General features: G+C 44.1%; 2 long non-coding RNA genes across 2 annotated transcripts; both read left to right on the top strand.

The window, feature by feature from the left end:
- Nucleotides 1-601: 601 nt before the first annotated feature.
- Nucleotides 602-2876, top strand: LOC123502469. The gene is made up of 3 exons (XR_006674109.1): nt 602-662; nt 1837-1945; nt 2819-2876. It is a non-coding gene; the product is annotated as an uncharacterized LOC123502469 (long non-coding RNA).
- A 4533-nt stretch (nt 2877-7409) lies between these two features.
- Nucleotides 7410-9880, top strand: LOC123502467. The gene is made up of 3 exons (XR_006674107.1): nt 7410-7609; nt 8683-8875; nt 9578-9880. It is a non-coding gene; the product is annotated as an uncharacterized LOC123502467 (long non-coding RNA).
- The last annotated feature ends 263 nt before the right edge of the window (nt 9881-10143 follow it).

Raw genomic sequence — 10143 nt, 5'->3', positions numbered from 1 at the left:
GTGAACAATTTGTTGCATGGCGCCACAGCGTCTGAGGTGATATAATGCCACAATATAGTTGCATGGAAATACTAGTAGTAATGTGTAAACTGACACACTCCCGTTCATGATGGCGAAGGTGGGCAGGTGTGGGTGTTGGCGGTGCTGGAGAAGATATTTACATGCTTGTGTGTAGATAGATAGATAGATAACTTGGTAATTTGATAGGTTCATTCATAGGGAAATGAACAACATTTCGATGGTGTATACACTGCTACAACAATAAACTTATCAATCAATCAATTAAACATCAATCGGATTTAAAAGGCGAGTGATTAGAGGGTGGCGATCGAGACTCCCGAGACAGGTTTGCTCTGCGTCACTCGGAGGGATAAACGGTCAACGGGGCCCTATACTGATTAGCCTGTGTGTTAATCAAGCCAATTACTTCGTCTAGGAACATTTGTAGCATGTACAACAATGATTTGGCGATCTTTTTGCGGCTTTTCAAGGTGGATCTGGTGACGTAGAATATTTCCATTTGGCAACTCCCACCACGTCCACCACCACCACCGCCGCCAGTGACCAGACGTCCTCTTCCTCACCAGACACGAGACCTGGGAACACGGTGACCGCCCCACTTGCCCCACCTAGTCCACCAGCTCCACCTGCTCAGTGAGAGGGTGAGTCTATTAATAGAGTGGAGGTAACAAACATGATGAGACAGTGATGGGACGGTAATGGGGCGGATAATTTAATAGAAAGCTGTATAATAATGCACTGAAGGGGTGACGTGACGTGTGGGAGTGAGTGGATAGAGAAGGGTAGTTAATTAATGGTGCCACAGTGTCATTAGTGATGGGACGGTGATGGGACAGTGACGGGGTTGACAGGCTGTACTAGGAAGGTGTGTCGTGCATTGAAGGAGTCACATGTGGACAGTTAGCGGTAAGGTAGTTAATTAGGCGTATGGTAGTTATAATGCGTGGGAGGGTGGTGCCTGCTTTAACAAGAAACACAAGAGGGCATGGCGAGGTGGACTGCTGGAAGATAATTACACTGAACTCTGCTTTATGTAGTGCATCAATCACCACCACAAGATGGAGACACTCTTTGTAAGAGTTACACGCCGCCTCCTGACACTTCTAGTAAACACCCTTATCTCTCTCTCTCTCTCTCTCTCTCTCTCTCTCTCTCTCTCTCTCTCTCTCTCTCTCTCTCTCTCTCTCGCCTGCCAGACGTCAGTTTTCTCCGGAACACGTGGATCTGTGTGTCTTGAGTCACTTCATTATATAGTGAGGGCGGCTGCGGAGGCGTATGGGCTGACTGGGGAAGCTTGGGCGTGAGCATGCATGGGCGGGACAAATATGGGCGGCAGTGGGTGTGGAGCTGTTGACGCCGCCCATAGCTTTGTGTGTGTGTGTGTGTGTGTGTGTGTGTGTGTGTGTGTGTGTGTGTGTGTCGTGATTCTCCTCTCTCTCTCTCTCTCTCTCTCTCTCTCTCTCTCTCTCTCTCTCTCTCTCTCTCTCTCTCTCTCGTGTCTCTGGTCTGGTCTGGTCTCCTTGCTGTGTCTCGTCTTGTTGACCAGCGTCTGAGGTGATATGATGCTACAATATAGTGGCATGGAAATACTAGTAGTATTGTGTAAACTGACACACTGCCGTTCATGATGGCGAAGGTGGGCAGGTGTGGGTGTTGGCGGTGCTGGTGGAGATATCTACATGCTTGTGTGTAGATAGATAGATACATAAGCTGGTAATTTGTTAGGTTCATTCATACGTAAATTGACAACAGTTCGACTTTTCCTGTAAGCATTACCAACTTGCTCACTGTTCTAATGCAATGCTTCTCTTCCAGATTGCACAAATACACTGCCAGAAAGACAAGTAAAGCAAGGAAGAGGATCACTGCAGAGATGTCAGTCAGCCACACACCCAGCCAGCCAGCCAGCCAGCCAGTCATTGAGGTGTGTGCTTCATTACATAATTATTGGTCCTTATTTTCCTTCTACAATTGGACAGCTTTTGATAGCTTCACAGTTGTAGACAGTTTGTTCCTTAGTGTTCAATTTTAACACAGTTTGGCTTGCTTTGAGGACATTTTCAGACAGTTTGACATGTTTTAAAGGCATTTCAACAGAGTTTTGCGTGTTTTGAGAACATTTTAAGACATGTTTTAAAGTCATTTCAACACAGTTTGGCATGTTTCGAGAACATTTTAAGACAGTTTGATATGTTTCAACACAGTTTGGCGTGTTTTGAGGACATTTTAAGACAGTTTGTGACATGTTTTAAAGGCATTTTAACTGTTTGGCTTGTTTTAAGATATTTAAGTCAGTTTGACATGTTTTAAAGGCATTTTAACAAAATTTGGCATGTTTTGAGAATATTTTAAGACAGTTCGACATGTTTTAAAGATATTTCAACACAATTTGGTATGTTTTGAGAACATTTTAAGACAGTTTGACATGTTTTAAAGGCATTTTAACACAGTTTAGCATGTTTTGAGACATTTTAAGACGGTTTGACATGTTTTAAAGGTATTTCAACACAATTTGGTAGGTTTTGAGAACATTTTAAGACAATTTGACATGTTTTAAAGGCATTTTAACACAGTTTGGCATGTTTTGAGAACATTGTAAGACAGTTTGTGTGTTTTGAAGGCATTTGGGACTGCCCTCCATACACCCTTCCTAATGTCATTCAATTAATTCGAAAATACACACACACACGCACATATATATAGTGCATTTAATAGTTATTATTATTATTATTATTATTATTATTATTATTATTATTATTATTATTATTATTATTTTTGTTACTATTATTATTTTCAGTGATGATGATGTTGATTTTAGAGTTGTAGGACAAATGAATAAATAAATAAAACATGAAGGTTGAAATTAATAATGGTGTCTTTTTTCATCCTCAATGGTGGTGATGGTGGTGGTGGTGCTGGTAGTAGTAGTAGTAGTAGTAGTAGTAGTAGTAGTAGTAGTAGTGGTGGTGGTGATGGTCTTGGTGGAGTGGTGTGAGTGTGATGAAATATTGTTTAAGTTCTCTCTCTCTCTCTCTCTCTCTCTCTCTCTCTCTCTCTCTCTCTCTCTCTCTCTCTCTCTCTCTCTCTCTCTCTCTCTCTCTCTCTCTCTCTCTCTCTCTCTCTCTCTCTCTCTCTCTCTCTCTCTCTCTCTCTCTCTCTCTCTCTCTCTCTCTCTCTCTCTCTCTCTCTCTCTCTCTCTCTCTCTCTCTCTCTCTCTCTCTCTCTCTCTCTCTCTCTCTCTCTCTCTCTCTCTCTCTCTCTCTCTCTCTCTCTCTCTCTCTCTCTCTCTCTCCTTCCTTCCTCCTTCTCTCTTCATCTCTCCATTGTAGAATTAGAAATAAATTTAATCCAATTCAATTTCTCTCTCTCTCTCTCTCTCTCTCTCTCTCTCTCTCTCTCTCTCTCTCTCACACACACACACACACACACACACACACACACACACACACACACAGGTTATATCAGAGCTCTCCATAAGGACGAGAGTCCATCACTTGTTCCCGCGTACATTGTCTTGTCTGACAATGCGTTCAGGTATTAGACATGTCAGTGATACGAAAACTGTTTCCTGTCTTGAAATTTATTGGGAACTCGGCTGTCGTGCTTCAAGGTAAGAACAGTGCTTGAATTACCTATTGTTATTAGAATAATTACAATTTCACGTGCTGCATACTACTACTACTACTACTACTACTACTACTACTACTACTACTACTACTACTACTACTTTCCGAGGCGTGAGTTACGTGATGGCACGCACAGGAACTCGTCCTTACACGCATAAAACACAATTCACTTGCTTCCTCACTCGTCCTTTGCACGTTTTAAGGAAAAAGTTTGTTTAAAATTTGTGGAGGTGCCCCGTCTGTTGACGACTCGCTCCTGACACTGGTGGGGGTGGTGGTGGTGGTGGTGTTGGTGTACGGTAAGGCGTAGTTATAATGTAGGCGCTCGCTGGACGCACGCTGGTCATCACGCACGCACGCACGCACACATATTCACTCACATATCACATGCTCACAGATAATCACTCGCACACACACACACACACACACACACGGTAGCTCAGTGGTTAGAGCGCAGGCTTCACAAGCCAGAGGACCGGGGGTTGGATTCCCCGGCCGGGTGGAGATATTTGGGTGTGTCTCCTTTCACGTGTAGCCCCTGTTCACCTAGCAGTGAGTAGATACGGGATGTAAATCGAGGAGTTGTGACCTTGTTGTCCCGGTGTGTGGTGTGTGCCTGGTCTCAGGCCTATCCAAAGATCGGAAATAATGAGCTTTGAGCTCGCTCCGTAGGGTAACGTCTGGCTGTCTCGTCAGAGACTGCAGCAGATCAAACAGTGAACATTCACTCACACACACATGCACGGACACTCATTCACACACACACACACACACACACACACACACACACACCGGTAGCTCAGTGGTTAGAGCGCTGGTTTCACAAGCCAGATGACCGGGGTTCGATTCCCCGGCCGGGTGGAGATATTTGAGTGTGTCTCCTTTCACGTGTAGCCCCTGTTCACCTAGCAGTGAGTAGGTACGGGATGTAAATCGAGGAGTTGTGACCTTGTTGTCCCGGTGTGTGGTGTGTGCCTGGTCTCAGGCCTATCCAAAGATCGGAAATAATGAGCTTTGAGCTCGCTCCGTAGGGTAACGTCTGGCTGTCTCGTCAGAGACTGCAGCAGATCAAACAGTGAACATTCACTCACACACATATGCACGGACACTCATTCACACACACACACACACACACACACACACACACACACACGGCCCGGTAGCTCAGTGGTTAGAGCGCTGGTTTCACAAGCCAGATGACCGGGGTTCGATTCCCCGGCCGGGTGGAGATATTTGGGTGTGTCTCCTTTCACGTGTAGCCCCTGTTCACCTAGCAGTGAGTAGGTACGGGATGTAAATCGAGGAGTTGTGACCTTGTTGTCCCGGTGTGTGGTGCCCGGTGTGTGGTGTGTGCCTGGTCTCAGGCCTATCCGAAGATCGGAAACAATAAGCTCTGAGCTCGTTCCGTAGGGTAACGTCTGGCTGTCTCGTCAGAGACTGCAGCAGATCAAACAGTGAATTACACACACACACGGCCCGGTAGCTCAGTGGTTAGAGCGCTAGCTTCACAAGCCAGATGACCGGGGTTGGATTCCCCGGCCGAGTGGAGATATTTGGGTGTCTCCTTTCACGTGTAGCCCCTGTTCACCTAGCAGTGAGTAGGTACGGGATGTAAATCGAGGAGTTGTGACCTTGTTGTCCCGGTGTGTGGTGTGTGCCTAGTCTCAGACCTATCCCAAGATCGGAAATAATGAGCTCTGAGCTCGCTCCGTAGGGTAACGTCTGGCTGTCTCGTCAGAGACTGCAGCAGAACAAACAGTGAATTACACACACACATACGCACTGTACTCTCTTTTTTTTCAGGTTAATATTGTCGAGTGCCGTAACAAGCTGACTGGTCCATCTATCAACTGGACACACACACACACACACACACACACACACACACACACACACACACAACAACTTACCAGCAATTATCTCGTCTTCTTCAATGACACTCAACTGTTCCCTCGCTTCTATAGACGCTACACTGAACATCCTAGCTCTGTCATTTATTTCTACTAATCTAAATTGGAACCTTCACACATCATTACATTAGAACAATATGAACACTCCCTATGAAATGAGGCGTTTTCAGTATTCTCCGCCAGTTTTTTGTCCCCTCCCCTCCCCCGCTGGTAACTCCCTCCAAGTCAGCAGTATAGGAAACCTTCACATACATATATTGTCTTAGATAGGCTGGCTGTTCCTCTTACCAATTTTTCTTTTCTAACTGACTGTCCTCACCTTTATTCTCATCGCCTGATTGTTGTGGCATTAGTGATTGTTATTGTTAGTGGTTGTTATTGTTATTACTATTGTTATTATTATTATTATTATTATTATTATTATTATTATTATTATTATTATTATTATTATTATTATTATTATTATTATTGTACTACTACTACTACTACTACTACTACTACTACTACTACTACTACTATACTATTACATTTTATTCATTTATTTATTCATTTATTTAATATTATTTTAGTACTACTACTACTACTACTACTATATTATCACCATCACCATCATCATCATCATATCATTATCATCATCACTACAATCACCTATTACTGGCGGTGTAATTATTCAAAGAAGCAGAGTTCACCAGCCCCACCCCTGCAGGTCATTAACCTGGTGACCTCCAAAGATCCTTGAAAATGTCAAAAAAAAAAAAAAAAAAATGGTCTAACCGTGCACAAATCTCAAGGTAAAAATGTGTCCCAGTACTGAAGGGGTTCATTAAGAGAGGTAGCTCAATGGCTCATCAGTCCTGCATAACTGCCTGACTGGCTAATAATTGCACCAACTTCATCACCACTCTCGTTAATGGCCATAGTCTTCACTATATTAATCCCTATATAAGTTTGTGAAGCTGTATAAAATCACCAAGTAGTAAGCATATAGCATGGATATCGTAATGTGTCACGGTACTGAAAGGGTTAGCTATCCATTCACTCGTGTGAGCCACCACTAGTTTGCCTCCTAATTCCTTCTCCACCTCCCTCCGTCTCAGTCAATCTTCTAACTTGTTGCATTTCCATCATTACAACTCAATTCAACTCAAGCTTCCTTAGAAAAGTGATCCGTTCATGATACGTTTTTACTCTTCATTTTTTTAATATTGATTAGTTGATTTGCAGGCATGGTTCACTTGGAGAGAGAGAGAGAGAGAGAGAGAGAGAGAGAGAGAGAGAGAGAGAGAGAGAGAGAGACTCTTCATTTTTAATATTGATTAGTTGATTTGCAGGCATGGTTCACTTGGAGAGAGAGAGAGAGAGAGAGAGAGAGAGAGAGAGAGAGAGAGAGAGAGAGAGAGATATATAATCAATTTCCCGTTAATCATACGTTATTTTTTTTATCTTTATTCGTTGATTTACACGTAGGGTTTACTTAGAGAGAGAGAGAGAGAGAGAGAGAGAGAGAGAGAGAGAGAGAGAGAATTATTATCTATCATAATCATTTACAACGAAGGAAGCTTCAAAATGTTGCAACAAAATGATAAAAAAAATCCTGTATTATTCTAAGTACTACACGGAAGATAAGAATGATTGATAAAACAAACATATGCAATTGAGTTTGTGTAATAACGGTTGGTTTGGAAGGCGTTAAAGAGCGTGGCTAGTTTATATCCGGGTGGTGGACCAGTGGTTCGGTTCACCGGCAGCGTTTCATAATGTTCGTTTGGCCTCAAATTGCTCTTTCCTTATCGGCAGGTTTTTTTTTTTTTTTTTTTTTTTGGGGGAGGATAGACGAGAACGAAGCAAGGTCAGTAGCTCGGAGAGCAGTAGTACTTCAGACACCACGCCCGCAACATCCCTCCAGTCTCCACGCCACCACCGACCCCTCGAGTCTACGCAGCCCAGTGGCCGTGTGTATATTGGTGTTGGGCGTGACGTGCAGTAACGGCGGTAATAGCAACGGGAAGCTTGATCTACAGCACAGCACAGCAGAGCGGAGAGATTGGTGGTGTATGTAAATAAATAGTGTGCGTTGGCTTGCTGTGATGATAGGAAGGAAGTTGTTAGTCAATAGAGGGTTGTTAAGAATTTTGATTGATAAAGGATAACAGGATATGTGTAGGATGTGCACTGTGTCTAATGGAAGGTTAACTATACGGTGTCTGTCTGCGTGTCTATGTAACTAAGATGTATCGAGAACCATCGCTACGTATACTGTGTCTAATGGAAGGTTAACTATACGGTGTCTGCGTGTCTATGTAAGATGTATCCGGAACTATCGCTACGTATGAGTGTTAAATTTACTTGGTCATTCATTACTAGTGCGGTTAGAGTAACGGGTTCAGAATAGATTTGGGTAATGACCGTGGCAAGTGAAGTGTTTTCGTGGTCATTGTAGTTGTGTAGGAAGGAAGAATTAGTTATTCTCTTCAGTACTGTGACGCATTTTCACCTTGAGACGTGTGTACGATTAGATAATTCTATTGTTACAAAGCGTGTATAGATGTCACAAGGTTAATGGCCTGTGTCTTCACTATTTTAATTCCTCGCGTAAGTTTCTGAAGTGGTATAAGATCAAGTACTAATGGAAGGAACATGAAAAAGCGTCTTGGTGCTGAAGAGATTAAACGTGTCGCGTTACTATAGAACTCCTTAAGTAAGTTGTATTTGAGGCTAAAATATTTCGGATAAGTCGTTGTGGTTCCCTTGCTATACAATGGCTACCTCGGCGAAAAGAATGAGTGGACAGGATTTCTTAATGTAACTGGGCTGGTGTTTCAAGGTACGTGCGTTAGAAGCGAGATGTGGTAGTATAACGATAAGTTTGGGTATATATTCTTGAAATTAGTTCTTAAAGTGGTAAGCGGGCGTAGATGTTTTAAGAGGTTCACGAGTGATTTAGGTAATTGGTGAACTCAAAGATGCTGTTCATGTTCGATTTGTGGTGGTGGTGGTAGTATCAAGAATACGTAGAATGATGAGTGAAAGGCTGATTGAGGCAGTGAAGGAGTGTTTAGGGCAATGTTGCGTATTAGCTGTAGGGATAATAAATGAAGTTAATTTTTTTTGTTTGTCCATTACAGGAGTTGACGATCCAAAGGCCTGACTCCACAGCGGTAATGAGCTTTGTGTACCTTGCACTGTCTTCACTGACAACGCCCACTACTAACCACTCTGCCTCCGCCACCGTTTCAAGATCAGGGAAGGACTCTGCCTTGCATCGCGCACTGTGATGGTCGCCGCCGCCGCTGCTGCTGCTGCTGCTAAGGGAGAATGGTTGGTTGAGTGGATGACAGTGAGGTAAATGTGTTGCGTAGTGGCGGTTTGGCGACGAGAAACGGCAAATAACGGTAGGCAAGATGCAACTAACCAGGTAGACGAATGTGTGGCAGGATTGTTGTATGGGTGTGAGGATCGGGTGTGTGCGAAGTTGTAGGGGGGTGTGACGTTGTGTGGGTTACGGAGACTGGCATGACTGGCCTGGGAGATGTGAGAATGAAGGGGTGAGTGTGTCATAACGGGAAAGGGCCGTTATGCTACCGTGATGCTACGTAACACGAGAGAGAGAGAGAGAGAGAGAGAGAGAGAGAGAGAGAGAGAGAGAGAAAAAGGGTGTAGTGTAACTGGAATGCAAGTGAAATGAGACCGGAGGGCGAGGGAGGAGGCTGATTGAGGCAGTGAAGTGCGTATTGTAGGTTTTTTTTACGTTAAGGCCTATAGCGCCTGTAGGCACGTGTATGGGAAGCGCTGTTCAGCTTCGCCCTTCAGTGGCGCAGTATCATCCCCCGAAGCTCATCATGGGTGTCGCCACCTAGAACCTGGGTATCATGGTGACATGTAGGTAACTTTAAACGACTCGACAAATGGCGGTGTTTTAAGGCTCACCACCTTATCCACTACGCCACCGCCTAGTGTGCCATGGTAACCGTGTGACATGGTGTACATGTGGAGGTAATAGTATAATTTTGTCCATTACAGGAGTTGGTGATTCAAAGGACGTGACTGCAGCGATCCCGTGTGTCCTGCACCATCAAAGGAGGACTCCGGCTTCCCACGGCGCGTTCACTGACTCTCTCCCCGTCACCCTACCAACTCCGGCCACCCACCCACCGGCCATCTGCTACACCACCACTATCGCCGGCTCCGTCCAGTGAAAGATTCATCGCAGACCTCCTGCCATTCAACGCCTGCCGCCGCCACCACCACCACCACCACCACCTCCTTATGGTGGTGTCACTGTACCTGGAGCTGTCATGATTGAATAATAAATTGTGAAGAAATCTTTATTGTTTTGGAGAATTTCCTTTCCTGGGAATATTTGTGGCTGACTAGTCAGTAGTCACCTCAGGCTGACTTAGGTCACTGACACACCAATATTGCCTCCATCAACCTCCCACACTCACTCTAAACAATAACAGGCCAGAAATAAACAAGGTAATTAATTTAATGGTTTTTTTACCATAAGCAATACAAGAAAATGGAGGGGAAGTTGAGCTAATGTGAAAATATTAAAATGTGGGGGGGAAGCTAAATTAAGAACATTA

Source organism: Portunus trituberculatus, chromosome 11 (genome assembly GCF_017591435.1).
Source record: "Portunus trituberculatus isolate SZX2019 chromosome 11, ASM1759143v1, whole genome shotgun sequence".
Taxonomy (NCBI): Eukaryota; Metazoa; Arthropoda; class Malacostraca; order Decapoda; family Portunidae; genus Portunus; species Portunus trituberculatus.
This window is presented reverse-complemented; position numbering and strand designations above follow the sequence as displayed.